This window comes from Zonotrichia leucophrys, chromosome Z, assembly GCF_028769735.1.
Source record: "Zonotrichia leucophrys gambelii isolate GWCS_2022_RI chromosome Z, RI_Zleu_2.0, whole genome shotgun sequence".
Taxonomy (NCBI): Eukaryota; Metazoa; Chordata; class Aves; order Passeriformes; family Passerellidae; genus Zonotrichia; species Zonotrichia leucophrys.
This window is the reverse complement of record NC_088200.1, coordinates 35,413,334-35,427,053: the sequence shown is the minus strand read 5'-3', so window position 1 is coordinate 35,427,053 and position 13,720 is coordinate 35,413,334.

Here is a 13,720-nt window from a genome sequence, read left to right as displayed (position 1 = left end):
TGCCCCAGCTCTTCAAGCTGCAGGAGAAATCAAAATGCTTGTGTCAGATTTTGCAGGAACAAGGTAGTGGTTGGATGCTGGCTTGATGCCAAGCAGTCACCAAAGCCACACTCTCACTCCCTTCTGCCAGTGTACAGGAGAGAGAAAATGCAACAAAGCATTCATGGATTGAGATAAGGAGAAGTCGCTCACCAAATACCATTGAGACTGAACTTTAGGATCGTACTTGAATTGATTACTAAAAAAAATCAGAACAGGATAATGAGGAGTAAGATAAAATCTTAAAAACTCCTTCCTCACATCCTTTCCTCTTTTCCAAGCTCTACTTCCTACCTGTGCAGGGAGACAGGAAATTAGGGTTACAGCCATTTCATCACAAGTTGTTCCTGCACAAGGAGAGGGGTCCTTCCTCTGCTCCAGTGTGGGGTCCCTCCCACAGGAGACAGTCCTCCACAAACTTCTTCAATGTGCATCCAGACTACAGGCAGTGGTTCTCCATTAACTGCTCCAATACGGGTCCCTTTTCACAGGATGCAGTCTTTCAGCCACAGTCTGCTCCTGTGTGGGTCCTCCACAGGGACACAAGTCCTACCAGGAAACCTGCTTCAGCTTGACCATCCCTCTCTGAGTTCACGGGTCCCTGCCAGGACTGTGCTCCAAAAAGTTTTCACAGGCTCCTTTCAGGTGTTCACCTGCTCTGATGAGGGACTCCTCCTGGGGCTGCAGTGGAAGCTTCTGGCAGTTTCTTACAGCAGCTGCCTCTGTTAGCTCCCCTGCTACCAAAATCTGTCCATGCAAACTGAACATAGTGTTGGTATAGAAGTCTTCACGCATATACATATAGGCCCCGCTCTTCAAGCTGGAGGAGAAATTTCACAGAATCACAGAATTCTGAGTTGGAAGGGACCCAAGCATTATCAAGTCCAGCTCTTAAATTAATGGTCTATATGGGGATCAAACTCACAACTTGGGAATTATTAGCATCATGTTCTAATGAACTGAGCTAATCTCATTTTGTGATTTAAAATGGTTATGTCAGACTTCGCAGGAACATCATCCCAAACTGAGAAAATGTGTTTTCATTTTGCAGCACCATCCTCCTGCCAAACTGTGTGTGTTACACTACTGCAGTTAGCCAAGGAAGATCTTTCTGTTGTCATTGATTTAGATCCTCTATGTTTGTTCACCTAAATAAAGCATTTACTGGTTGTTTGTATTCAGCATTTTGTTGAATTGCCAAATATTAGTGCAGTGACAGCTGCACTAATAGTTGGTGTTACCATAGTACCAGCCAAATTGCAGCAATGTTACAGGTGTCAGGATACTTGCTTCTTTTGAAAACACTGCACTTTTCAGATGGTGTAACTTTCTTTTGAATGATTACATGTTTTATATTCTGTATTATATATACTGTTAAAAATAGTCTAGAGCCTTGAAATACCTAACTCTTGACAGTTGTGCTGGCATGATTTTTTTCTACTGGCTTCAGTTGGAGTGACTCAATTGACAGTTAGCAATGGCTTTACAAAGTGTATTTTGAAATCCATAAGGCTCATTTGGAGTAAAAAATCCTTTTATGCAAAGTAAAGATAACAGTCTTCACTTTAGGCTTTCAGAATGGTATTTTTTCACCATACTTGCCACTTGTAAGTTTCTGTTGATTACGTAAGAATGTGATGTTATTTCATTGATGGTTGCATCTCTTGGTTTATTGGTGATGACACCTCTTTGAGTTCAGTTCAGTTAATCGGAATTTAAGTTAGAGTTAATAAGAACAGATATACGTTCCTAGCCCTAGATCCTCAGAATGTGAGATAGTAACCAAAGCCAAAATATGGCTGAGCTCATTGATACATCACAAAGAAAATCAACATGAAGAGAACATTGTTATCGTTGCAGTAAGGCCCTCAAGTGCTGCAGAAATGCTAGAACTATACTTTCCAGTTGTTGACTGCTTTAACTCCACTGTCATCTCAATTAAGTTTTTTTGCTTTATGATTTAATGTATGATTATATTCTTGTGCCCTCTTTACTCTCAGAGTCCCTAGCTTTTACTGCACAGAACAGAATGTATTTAGCAAGCAAGCAACTGGATCCCATTTTTTGCCTTCAGTCTCCGTTTCCGTTTCAGCCATGTCTCCTATTCATATCTTCTGGCCTACAGCAAAAATCTCATGCCATTCCTTGGATGCACACGTTTCATCACTGGGATTCCCATGTTTCTGGTCTGCACTCTACATCAGCACACTTAAAACCAGTGCATGAATATGAGGCTGAAGAAGCGGCAGTAAGTTGTGGCAGCAATTGAATTAATGATTTTAAGGATTTAAAATATAAGCACATCAGCTACCTACTGTTTTCAGGTGATAGAATCATAGGTTCATAAAATAGTTTGGGTTGAAAAGGACCTTAAAGATCTCCTAGTTTCACACCCTGCCATAGACAAGGAAACCTTCCACTAGACCAGGTTGCTCAAAGCCCCACCCAACCTGGCCTTGAATACTTCCAGGAATGTGGCATCTACAGCTTCCCTGCGCAACTTCTTCCAGTGCTTCAATGGACTCACAATAAATAATTATGCCTAATATCTAATATAAGCTATCCTCTTTCATTCACCCTTATCCTGTAATTACACTGATAAGAAACCCCTCTCCATCTTTCCTGGTCCCCCTTAGGTACTGGGAGGTCTCCCCATTACCTTCTTTTCTGCAAACTGAACGACCCCAACTCTCTCATCCTTTTCACATAAGAGAGGTGCTACAGCTGTCTGGTCAGTTCTGTGGCCCTTCTCTGCATCTGCTCCTGCAGGTTCATGTCTTATGCTGGAGGCCCCTCCGGAGGTGCTGTGGCCCCTCAGGCAGTTGTGACATCGCAAAGCTGGCTGTCATCAGTCAGCCCGATGCAGGTGCACCTGGTCCCACTGGCTGTGTCCCTGACAGGGATGTGAGTAATCCTGGCCCTAGTGCAGAGCCCCAAGGAGCACCATCCGGCACTCGTCTCCACCCAGACTCTTGGCCATTGGCCATAACTCTTGAAGCAGGAGCGTTCGGGCAATTCCTTACCCACTGGGTGGTCCGGCTCTCCACTGTAGAGTCAAGGGTGTGCACGGAAGCATCAAATGCTTTGCACAGGTCCACTTATCCACACAGGGTAGAAGGCCACCAAATATGTCAGGCATGATTTGCCCTTAGTGAAGCCATGTTGGTTACTCATATATGTAAAGTCAATGAACAAGCTTTAGTGCTTTGATGCACAAAACCAGTCTTTGAAGGCTCTTATCAATACACGGTCAGTGTCCTACTGTGCTGCAGTCTTCCAGAAGAGGTGAAAGTCCAAGATCTTCTTTGGGCTGTTAAAGTTTCTGTAAGGCATTCAGCACACATGGAAGAATTTGACCAAATTTCAACCTTGAGGACTACAATTCCCATTGGATAAATTTCCTGTGCCAAATTTTCCCTATGTTTTTCCTTATTGTTTCATGTCAAAAGTGGTTGTGTTGTAGCTATGCACTGGCATACAATTGCCTTGCTCCAGTGTGACAACAATGGTTCCTTGCGCTGACATTATCACCAGGGCTGCAACAGCTGGAGACCACTTTATTTCCAGCATGGCCACATAAGTAGGGATTATGATCAGAGTAATGTCACAGAGGAGCACACCCACACAACATCTCCCAAGAGCAGAAAGTATTTCTGCCCGGCCTGACATGGCCTGTTAAAGGTTGCTGAGGTAGAGGCGCCCTGAAGGTATGCAGAGAGTCTATTATCACAAGTCTAGTGGTTTCAACACTCTTTATAATTGTGGTCACAATTGAAAATTCAGTTTGGCTGATGGGACATGAGACCTGGGTTTTCCCAGGTTGGAAAAGTGACTTATGTACCTCTGCCCTCATGCTTCTGCAGAATGAAAGCCTTGGTCTGCCTGTAGGAGAAGTGCTAGAAATTTTTGAAAGACTGATTTCACCAAGAGAATGGCAGTGAGTTTTGTGATTATTTACACCTTCATCTAAGTAATCTAAGCATTTCTTTGGCATTCAGAAATCTCTTTTTCCGTGCATACCCTCCTCTCAGCTCCTACTGTGCCAGAAGTTGGAAGTAGTCTGGAGGACTACAGCAAGAATGACTTGAGGACCTGAAAGCATGGTTGGGATGACAAGCTAAATAATTTGGTTTATCAATTCTTAAAAAAAAAAAAGAGTGCATGGACAAAGAGTTTGCAGGCGTGGTGTTGAAGGGGATGATAACTAGTTGTCTACCAAATTTATGAGGGAAGAAACTAGTATGAATGAGTCTAGTGTGCAGCACAAGATGACTGGATTTGGAAATTTTTCCCCTTTCATGGGTGTCATGGGTCTCTAGGCAGAATGCACATTTATTGTAGCAAGTTGCACAGCTGTCCCTGTTCAATGAGTTCTTTTGTATAAGGTCTTGCTTCCAAGAGGGCAGCCAGGGTAGATGTCCAGAAGCTTCTTCCAGCCCTATTCTAACTGCTGTTGTGTGCTGCAGGGAGCATGTAGGGGCAACCTTGTAATGTTGTTGGGTCACTTAAGTAGGGAGTCAGTCAGGTTACCAGCAGATCATTTCACCTCCTGAAGTGCCCTTTGCCTGCAAACCTAAGTTGTAGAACACTTGTGTGTGAGTATGCTTTTTTACCATGCACCTCATCCTATTATCAGTACATCTTTCAAATTCAGGCATTTGCAAAAGCAACAGAAGCCTTTACTTTTCTGAACTTATTTTTTTGAACACTTTTTCAGAGTTAAATGAATTCACATGGTGCCACTGACCTCCATACTGTGCAACCTTTACATCTTGATGGAGTTGGACTCCCTGTTTTGCATTTTATTTCAGGGTATTCTGTGAGACTAAGTGGAACTTACTAGGAAATTGATTTTTTCCTAAATTATTTTTCTAATTTATGTCTCTTGTTCAGGTTTTCCATTTCATCTCTGATTTCATAGATCTCTGTGTTCTTGGTCTCAATTTTTCCTGCTGAGAAGTGCTGACTGCTGTGTAGCATACGCTTTTCTTGCAGCTATAATAGTAAAAAAAGAAAAAAGAAAATTACTGTCTTCATATTAATCAGGAAAGAACGTGTCCCTGGCAGCTTCTGTTCAATCTGAGCCCAACATGGAGGATGATATAACAACCTGCAGTACTGATTTATGTGCCACATCTGTTTCTGAGGTGTAAAAACCTGATAAGTGAGCTTTTGTCAAGACCCATTTACACATCTAAAAACTTAAAGGCATTTTTAATGTATAAGTGTAGATTTAGGTGTAAATCAGCATAGATCCAGCCATGCAGTTTTACCTGTTGTAAAATCACCTATTGTGTTTTTGCATGAAACACTGTCCTTCATATTGGGAATCTTACCTCTAGCCATGTAGGACTATAATTCGTGCATGTGTGGATTGGCACATGTGAATGGGGCTAAGCAATCCTCAGCAGGTCAAAAGCTCTGGAGCATGGTTTTCTTTAAGGTTGGCCTCATTCTCCAGATCTACATTGCTCAGTTTTGATGATTTAGCTTCCCAAGATTATTCAGTGTGAACAAATGCACATTCTAATAAAGCTACCAGGACTCATGTTGCTGAAGTCCTCCACGAATCTAATGCCTCTTCAGATTGCTTTCAGAAAATTTGGAGAAGTGAATTCCAAGCAATTGATTAGCACCTATTGTGGCCTGATGTCTGTCACACCTACAACTCCTGGGAGCAGGTGCTGTCTTCACATAATTGATGTGGGCTAATTAGAGTGCTGTAGGCCTAAGTGCAAACTTTGCTTTGGGCTGAATGGCTTATTTCAGCATAAGCCTGTGCTCTGTGACCCAAAACTGATGAAAATACTGGGTTTAAACTAAGGGACGACTGGTTTTTGCTGGGTTTTGCACTGAAATCACTTCTTTGAAAGAAGACACCAGAGCTCTGCATGCAGACAAGCCTTTAAGCTTCAGTTTGTTTGTGTGATTTACAGACCAGAGAATACAAAGGGCATCCTTATTCTCCCACCAGTTCTGATCCACACATCTCTCTTTACTTGTTGTTCTCTGCTGGACCCATGAGGTCATCTCAGTTTGACTGTTCATTTGTGACTGCAGTAATAATATTTTAGAAGATTACACATGGTAAGAGTACCTGTCCTAATACTGTTAACAGCATGGTGAAACACAGGCTGACCACCTGGCCAGGGCTGAAAGTAGACTCTAGAAGTGCTGTTTTCCTTACCTGGGGCTGATGTAATTCTCAAGTCTGTTTGCCAATGTAACATGCCGACATGCCATCAGATTTCCAAAATACTCAAGAGGAAGGATTTGCACTGACAGCTGCACTGATGAGTGCCCCTTCTGATTCCCCTCCCCCCAGCTCATTAACATGCATGTCTTCCCTTATTAGTGTTCGTCATTATGTGAACAGCTGGTAACTGTTCTGTTTTTCTTCTCATCAAAAAGAGGGCTTCATAGCCATGAGGAAAATTAGTATTAGGTACAAGCAATTTTTAATTCTGATTCCAGGTTCATTAATTTTTTCATTATCATTCTCATCATCATCATGGCAAGGGTGGGCAGGTAGGCTGCAGGCCTGATCCTCATCTCACTGGGAGGAGTATGAAGGGAGAGAAAGTCTTTCGAAGGCAGCAGGCTTACACCAATGAAAACTGGGGTAAGTGCAGATCAGGGTCTGGCCCTCATTACATTTTTCATGTCAGCCTTTAAAATATGAGTAGTTTCTCTTCCAAATCCATTTTAACTGTAATTAACGGTAATAAAGATTTTTTTTCTCTGCTTGTATTTCTGAAATACATGCTCCACCAAAGGTTTTAAATGACCCCTCTGCTACATATCTTATAATCAAGGTATAAATTATTCCCCTCATGTATTTAAGGAGAAGATAAGAAACTAAAAGATAATTGGTAACTAGACACATCTGCTGGGGTTCTCACTTTGATTTTTCTCTCAGTAGATGACTGGTTAAGAGGGAATATGCATTTTTAGTGGACCTGTATTCAGGATTCCAAGCAAGGACAGTCAAAATATTTTGTGAACAGTCTGAAATACTCCAGCATTTAGATATCCAAGTTCCAGGCTCTTAACCATTTTGGAGTGATATTTTGCCCTGGATTTTTAAATCACTTAGGAGGGTTATTGTGTTCCATGCTTTTCATCCAGCACATGAGATATTTTCCATTTTCTCTTCTCAATCCATAAGCCTGAGAAAATAGTAATTTTCCATATGAACCCAAGCAATATACACATGATTTTTTTTCTGTTGTGGGAAACTTAGTTAGATAAGCTGTAGTAGAGGTAAGAGAGTATAAGAGATGGACTTTTGTCTGACAGCACTAGTTAAACTCTTTCTAACTAAAAGTGCCTTTATTAGGGCAGTTTTCAGGAATAATGTCTGGAGGATCTAGAAATGTGGTAAATATATGAAATTTCCGTAGGAAAGAGAGGTCTCATGCTATCTCAGGTGATTTTTTTTTCTTTTAATAGTGTTTTTAAGTTTAGGTGGGCTTGAAACACCATGTAGCCCCTCCCTCAAAACCCTCTCCCTTCCCCTCCTACCGTGGTGGAATGGGGAGAAGAATTGAAATAAAACTTGTATGTTAAGATAAAACCAATGTAATAATTGAAAATAAAGAAAAAAACCCACTAATAATAGTAAATAATAATAAACAATAGTAATAAGAAGGAACAAAAAAAAGTGCTGCACTCTGCAGTTGCTCAACAACCAATAAGCAATGCCAGACCATCCTTCCCAAACTCAGACTGGCCCCCCTTCTGAGTCACTCCCCCAGTTTATATACTGGGCATGACCTTCTGTCATGTGGAGTACCCCTTTGGGCAGTTTGGGTTACCTGCCCCAGCTATGCTGCCTCCCAGTTTTTTGGTTTTCTTTTTTTATCTCCTCACTGGCAGAGCACGAGACAAGGGGAAAAAAGGAGTCTTTGGCTTAGGATAAACAGGACTTCGCAAAAAGCCAAAACATCAGTGTGTTATCAACAGCATTCTCATTTGGAATCCAAAACACAGCACTGTCACAGCTACTGAGAAGAAATTAACTCTACCCTGGCTGAAACCAGGACAAACAGTACACTGTTTTTACACTTCTTGAACATTGAATCCAACTGATAACAGACTGTATGCCAAATATTCTGCCAAATAATTGCAGAAAAGAGCAAACATGACACATATTCTGTACATAGGTAAAAATACTCTCATATGTAAAATTAAGTTTATTTTTTTCTGGAAAAATAAGGAGCTATAAAGCTCTGATGTATGAACACGACAGATTAGATCACTCTCCACTATTTTTCCAGGTTAAATATAAGTGCAAAACAGTGAATAGCCTTGCATTGAAACCAAGTAAATTCAGTATGTTCTGCAATTAAATTAAAATATACTTTGATGTCATCCGTATGTTGGAAAGCATTTCAAATTTGACTTCTGCTCCCTCCATATTTCCCTCCCAATATTATTATGCTGTCTTTTTTTTTTTTTCCAGTTGATTCTAATCTCACATTCCAAAGAAAATTAGTTTAAAACAAATTGGTAAAATAGTTTTAAATGAACACAAGTTTTGAACCAGTCAGATGACGTGAAAATTAAGGAAATGCTGGGAACAAAAGACATGAAGAAAAATAATTAAATTGCGTACAGTCATCAATTGTCCAGACAAAGTCGGGGAGACACTACTTTCTCCTGCATCCTCACCTTGCGGGATGGCGTTTTCGTCTCTGGAGCTGCTCATTCTGGGCCACCAGAGGGTGCTCAGACAGCAGCATTAGTGGGAATTCGCACGTCGTCCTTTCAGGGATTTGGGGCTTGTATGCAGCTAGCCTTGACTTTAATTCTCATGTTCCTACCTGTTTTGGCTGGTTTGTTCATTTGCTTTTTTGTTTTCTCTGTGTCTATTTAGAGCTTCTGCAAGGTGAGGGGTACTTGCTGAACAGCTTAGTTCTTCATCATCTTAGAGTTATTTTCATTTTTAATGATCAGCACAGCACAAATACTCTTACTGCATTCCTCCTATGGCCAGACATGCCTTACTACTTCTTCATCATCTTAGAGTTATTTTCATTTTTAATGATCAGCACAGCACAAATACTCTTACTGCATTCCTCCTATGGCCAGACATGCCTTACTACTCTGCAAATGTGAAATCAGCATTAAACAAGAGCTTCCAGGTGATTAAAGTAGATGTGATGGAATCCAGGAATTCAGGACCAGGATAAGCAAACCTGTAGTACATGGCTCACTCCCTTCTCTGTCCCCTTCTGAGAAATAAGCATATATGTCTTCTCCAAACATACCAACTTCCGCTTTCCATGCAAGGAGGCATTCCATACCTAAAACTATTCACTGTGTCACCCGTACTAAAAAGCCTATGCAAATGCACAGAACTTGCATAAGCCTCATGCGTGACGAGTGTTGCCACCCTTCTGTAAGTAAATTTCACTGCATTGTATAATGTTATCCTCTGTTAAAAACTTCCACCAGGTGGGAGCATTTGTGGTGACTTAAAATATTTTGTGTGTAGACACTTCTATAGTTTCCAGGGTCAAAGATAGGAAATTTTACATAATCAGAACATCTGAGCAGCTAGCAATCAGCCTCACAGATTAACTAGGCTTTGGCAGTAATTGAGTAATCTGTGGAACACCACATACCTAGACAGTGCCAAGAAAACCCAAAAAACATTATTTTTATTCCCCGTTTCTGCTTCAGTCTACAGGATAAGTTGAGAAACTCTAAAGAACAATTATTTAATTAAAAATTGGTTTGAGAGATTATAGATCAAAAAAAACCCAAACCAAAACCAAGCCCAAGGAGATTCCTGGAATGAATGGACTGGAAGGAAAGAGAGCATCCAAAGAGCAAGAGGAAAAGTATGTATGACTGTAGGCTATTGGCAACTTCCAAAGATAGGTGAGGAAAAGGAGATAAGATCTCTAAAGAAAGCACTCCAGAAAAATGCCTGACCAGCCTGTGGATACAGAACTGAGTGCCTTTACTGTATACAGCTCTGCAGGCATATTGTGGATAAAATTGTTCCAGAGTAAGCCAGAGTTTTTAGTTACTTGGGTTAGAATGTAATTTTTCAGGGACAAAGATAAGGAGTTTTCTTAGAGTTTCAATGAATTCATTCCTTTTGAGAACAGATTGTACTTCTGATTCTTTTTTCGTTGTCCTGTGTAGAACTGGGTATCACAATTTCTTCAGAGAGGTTTTTCTGACCTGCTGAAGCAAATGTACAATTGTGGTCGTATTAAGTACTGATGCTAAACTACTCCTTGTACAAAGGAGGATGAGAAAGTCATCCATCTGCCTTCAGTATTTTTGATCTCTGTTATTTCAGAGTCATGTGAGTAAAAGAGCAGCAGTAGCTGTAGCTGTAGATGATGATCTTGCAATGGGCAGAAGCATGTAATGTATGCAACTAGATTAATTTAATTTTGATCATTTTAATTTTGACTCTTGGTCATAAGACAGGATAAATATGTGGTGATGGTCACAGATAGGAGAAGGTAGAACTGGTTTGGGATAATTTTTCTCTCTTGGTTTTATTTTGATAATTTCTTTTTTGATTGATCATTTTTGTATTTAGAATCCTATTTCTGGTTGTGCTCAATCAACTGGAAATTATGATTGTCCTGTGAGTGAATGGTCACTGTCACTATTGACTCTTCCAGCAATATGGAGGACTCTGATAGAGGGGGATATTATCAGCCTTTAAAAGAACTGATTGATGGATTAGCGGGAAAACAGAAAGCAGAAAGCTGATTTAAGGGGTCACCCCTTAATTGCAGGAAAATTAGGCAGCAATAGCAAACAGCATAATCCAAAAGAAAATCTTGGAGGTCAGAGAAAGATGGTGTTAGAAGCCAATAGTTTTACAAACTATTACTGCTGTGGAAAAGGTTTTTTTGAATAGAAAGTGAAGGTGTGACCCTGTAGACAGGTGGGACAAAAGGGCAAAAACTGCAAGAGAGAAAAAGTTTACAGAGGTGGAGAAGGACACAGGGAAGGGAGAAGCAATGGGATGAATTTGGAAGTTTGAAGGGAAACTGAGGCAGGGTACTCGGCAAAAGCATATTTTAATAAACATAAGTGGGTACTGTCATAAGTCTAAGGCAGCACAATTTTTCTACTGGGGTTTGTTTCTTTCTTTTGCTGAAGTTAAGGCATTTGTTAGTATCTGAAATAACCCACTATGGAAAAACAATCCCTCTCATACAATGCACTGAGAAACCCATTATTTCACTTTTAAGTCAGATTTTAAAATGGATTTGACTTGGTTTATTGATACAAGCCTGTAAACATTGCACACAGAGATTTGCAGCTGCAAATAAAGAATATTTTACCTTCCTGACTTGCGGATGAAAATGGTTTGGGTCAGCAACAAGTTGCAAGGAGTTGTATAATGTTGCAAATGGTCTTGCTTCCCTAGGTTTTTCTAGGAGTGTTTTCCAGAACACAGTCCAACACTAGGTTGGACTGCCCTCTGATCTGCGATCTCATGTGTTTATTCTGCTACTGGAAATAAGCTGGGGAAGAATGGCAGTGTTCATACCTTTTGTCCTTGAAGTTATCACTCAACTGAGTAGTACCTTTATCTATGAGTTCTGTGAGGAGCACTTTGCTTCTGGAGATCTCACAGTCTGTGTGATGTGATTTTCCAGGCTAGGGGTCCTGTGAGAATTAGCCTGCCTCTTAAAGAGGAGCTCATTCAGCTGTTGTAAGCTGAAAAGCCATGCAGAGCAATCCAGCACTATGGCAAAGAAGGTGGTAAGATAGGTAGGACCTGGTTGCCATTCATCCAGCAATCCATCCATACCCATGTGGAGTCTACAGGCTGGATGAACTGCAGACTGGGAGTTCTCGGCTTGGCAGATAGCATGTTGCCACTTTGTGAGTAAAACTACTGGTATGCAGCAGTTCAGTGACTCTACCCCCCAGGTTTATGAAATTGGAGGCTGCCTTCAGGAATGGGGCGCAAAGGGATAGCTGCACCTCTTTGTTGCTGCCCTTAGAGCATTATGCCTTGAACACACCTCAGCTTTTTATGCTCTCATTTGCCACGTGCAAAGGACTTCTTTGCCTTTTGTACAGATATGTTTTTAACACACCTACTGCCACAGCTGGGAAGAAGGTAGTGAAGACGCTGCTTGGATGCTTCTTGGAGGGCAACACAAGTCATCTTCATTGCTTGTGGAAATAAACAGATTGCAGCTGTTGTACTAAAGACAGGACTGTGCAGCTCAGAGAGAAACGTGTGGTTCTGCCACCACAAGATCCTTCACAAACTGGTATGCTTTATTATGCTCTTTATGGGGTTTTGTTGGGTTTGATTTTTTTTGTTTTTTGGAAGTGTTGCTTTTGAAGTGTTTTCAATTCCTGCTCTGGAAATTGTTTTTCTCCAAGCCTGACATAACTACAACTAATATGTAGATACCCTGAGACTACTATGCAATTTTAATGTTACATGAAATAGAATGGTTTGGTTGCTTTTTTCCCTGCCAACTGCTGGACCTAAGGAGCCTTCTCTGTATTTCTAAGATTAAATCGCTTTAGACATTCCTAGAGTAGCTCATTCCTCTGTGTGCTACACTAATTCATCTAAATGTAGAATAGAATGCCAAAAAAAGAGAGTCAGACTTTATAAACTGTATTTATTTGTAGAAAGCCATGACTTGCACATCTGTAAACACTATTTTTTGGTGCAATGGTTCTGCGTTAGACATTATAACATGCAACAGAAATTATTCATTCTGCTGTGTCTGTCTCATTAGTTGTTTAGAACCAATTGTGTTTGTGCATGTTCATTGCATTATTGCAAAGAGATGAAAAAAATTAGCTTATTTCTGTACAATGAGCTGGGTAGTGTTTTAAGCAATAACATTGAAGAGTTTTCAAATGCACCTGTTAAAATATTTGTATTCTAGCAGGTGCAGAAGCATTCATTTGTAACCACAGAATTAACATACGTTTTGCACATATATTGTTTTTTGCCCCAGAACTGATGAGTTTTTAAAAAGTCAGTGACTCACGTGAACTTTGTATTCATCATAGTTACGCTGACATGAGCCCTGTGCCTGTCCATCCATGCATGGGTGTCACACAAGTACATAGTCTGTGATGTAATAATCATCTTTGAGAAAGGATTGCTTACAACATGGTCCTGCTGTGGAGTGCTCTAAAATAGTGAATTCATGTTTGTGTGTTTGAAGCGTTACCCTGAGAGATTACAGGCACAGAGTGATTCATGCCGCTTCCTTCTTTTGTGCCCTAGCCAAGTAACAGCATTTTGCCAAGTATTTGTAGCTCTTGAAAGCCATGTGCATGTCTTTCCAGGATGGAAGATATTCTCAGTAAGCACACAGCCTGCCAAAATGAGAAGAAGAATTTCCCTACAATGGCTAAGATGAATACTCCTAATACTATTTTATAGCAAAATTTATGTCAGTGAATACTCAAAAGCAAATTCCCAAAGCTGTTACTTACTGTTCATATGTGGGGGACAGTAAAAAGTACAGAGAACTTTGCCTGAGCTAGAGAAGATTTTTTATTTTACACGACTTTTAATATCAGTTTTTTCTGCAATTCCTTTTTTTTTTTTTTTTTAAGAATACAGTGCAATGAGGAATTATTGAGTTCCTTTAAACTGTTTCCCAATTAGAGAATGACTCCTTCATCTGATTCTATTAGTAGTATGACTTAC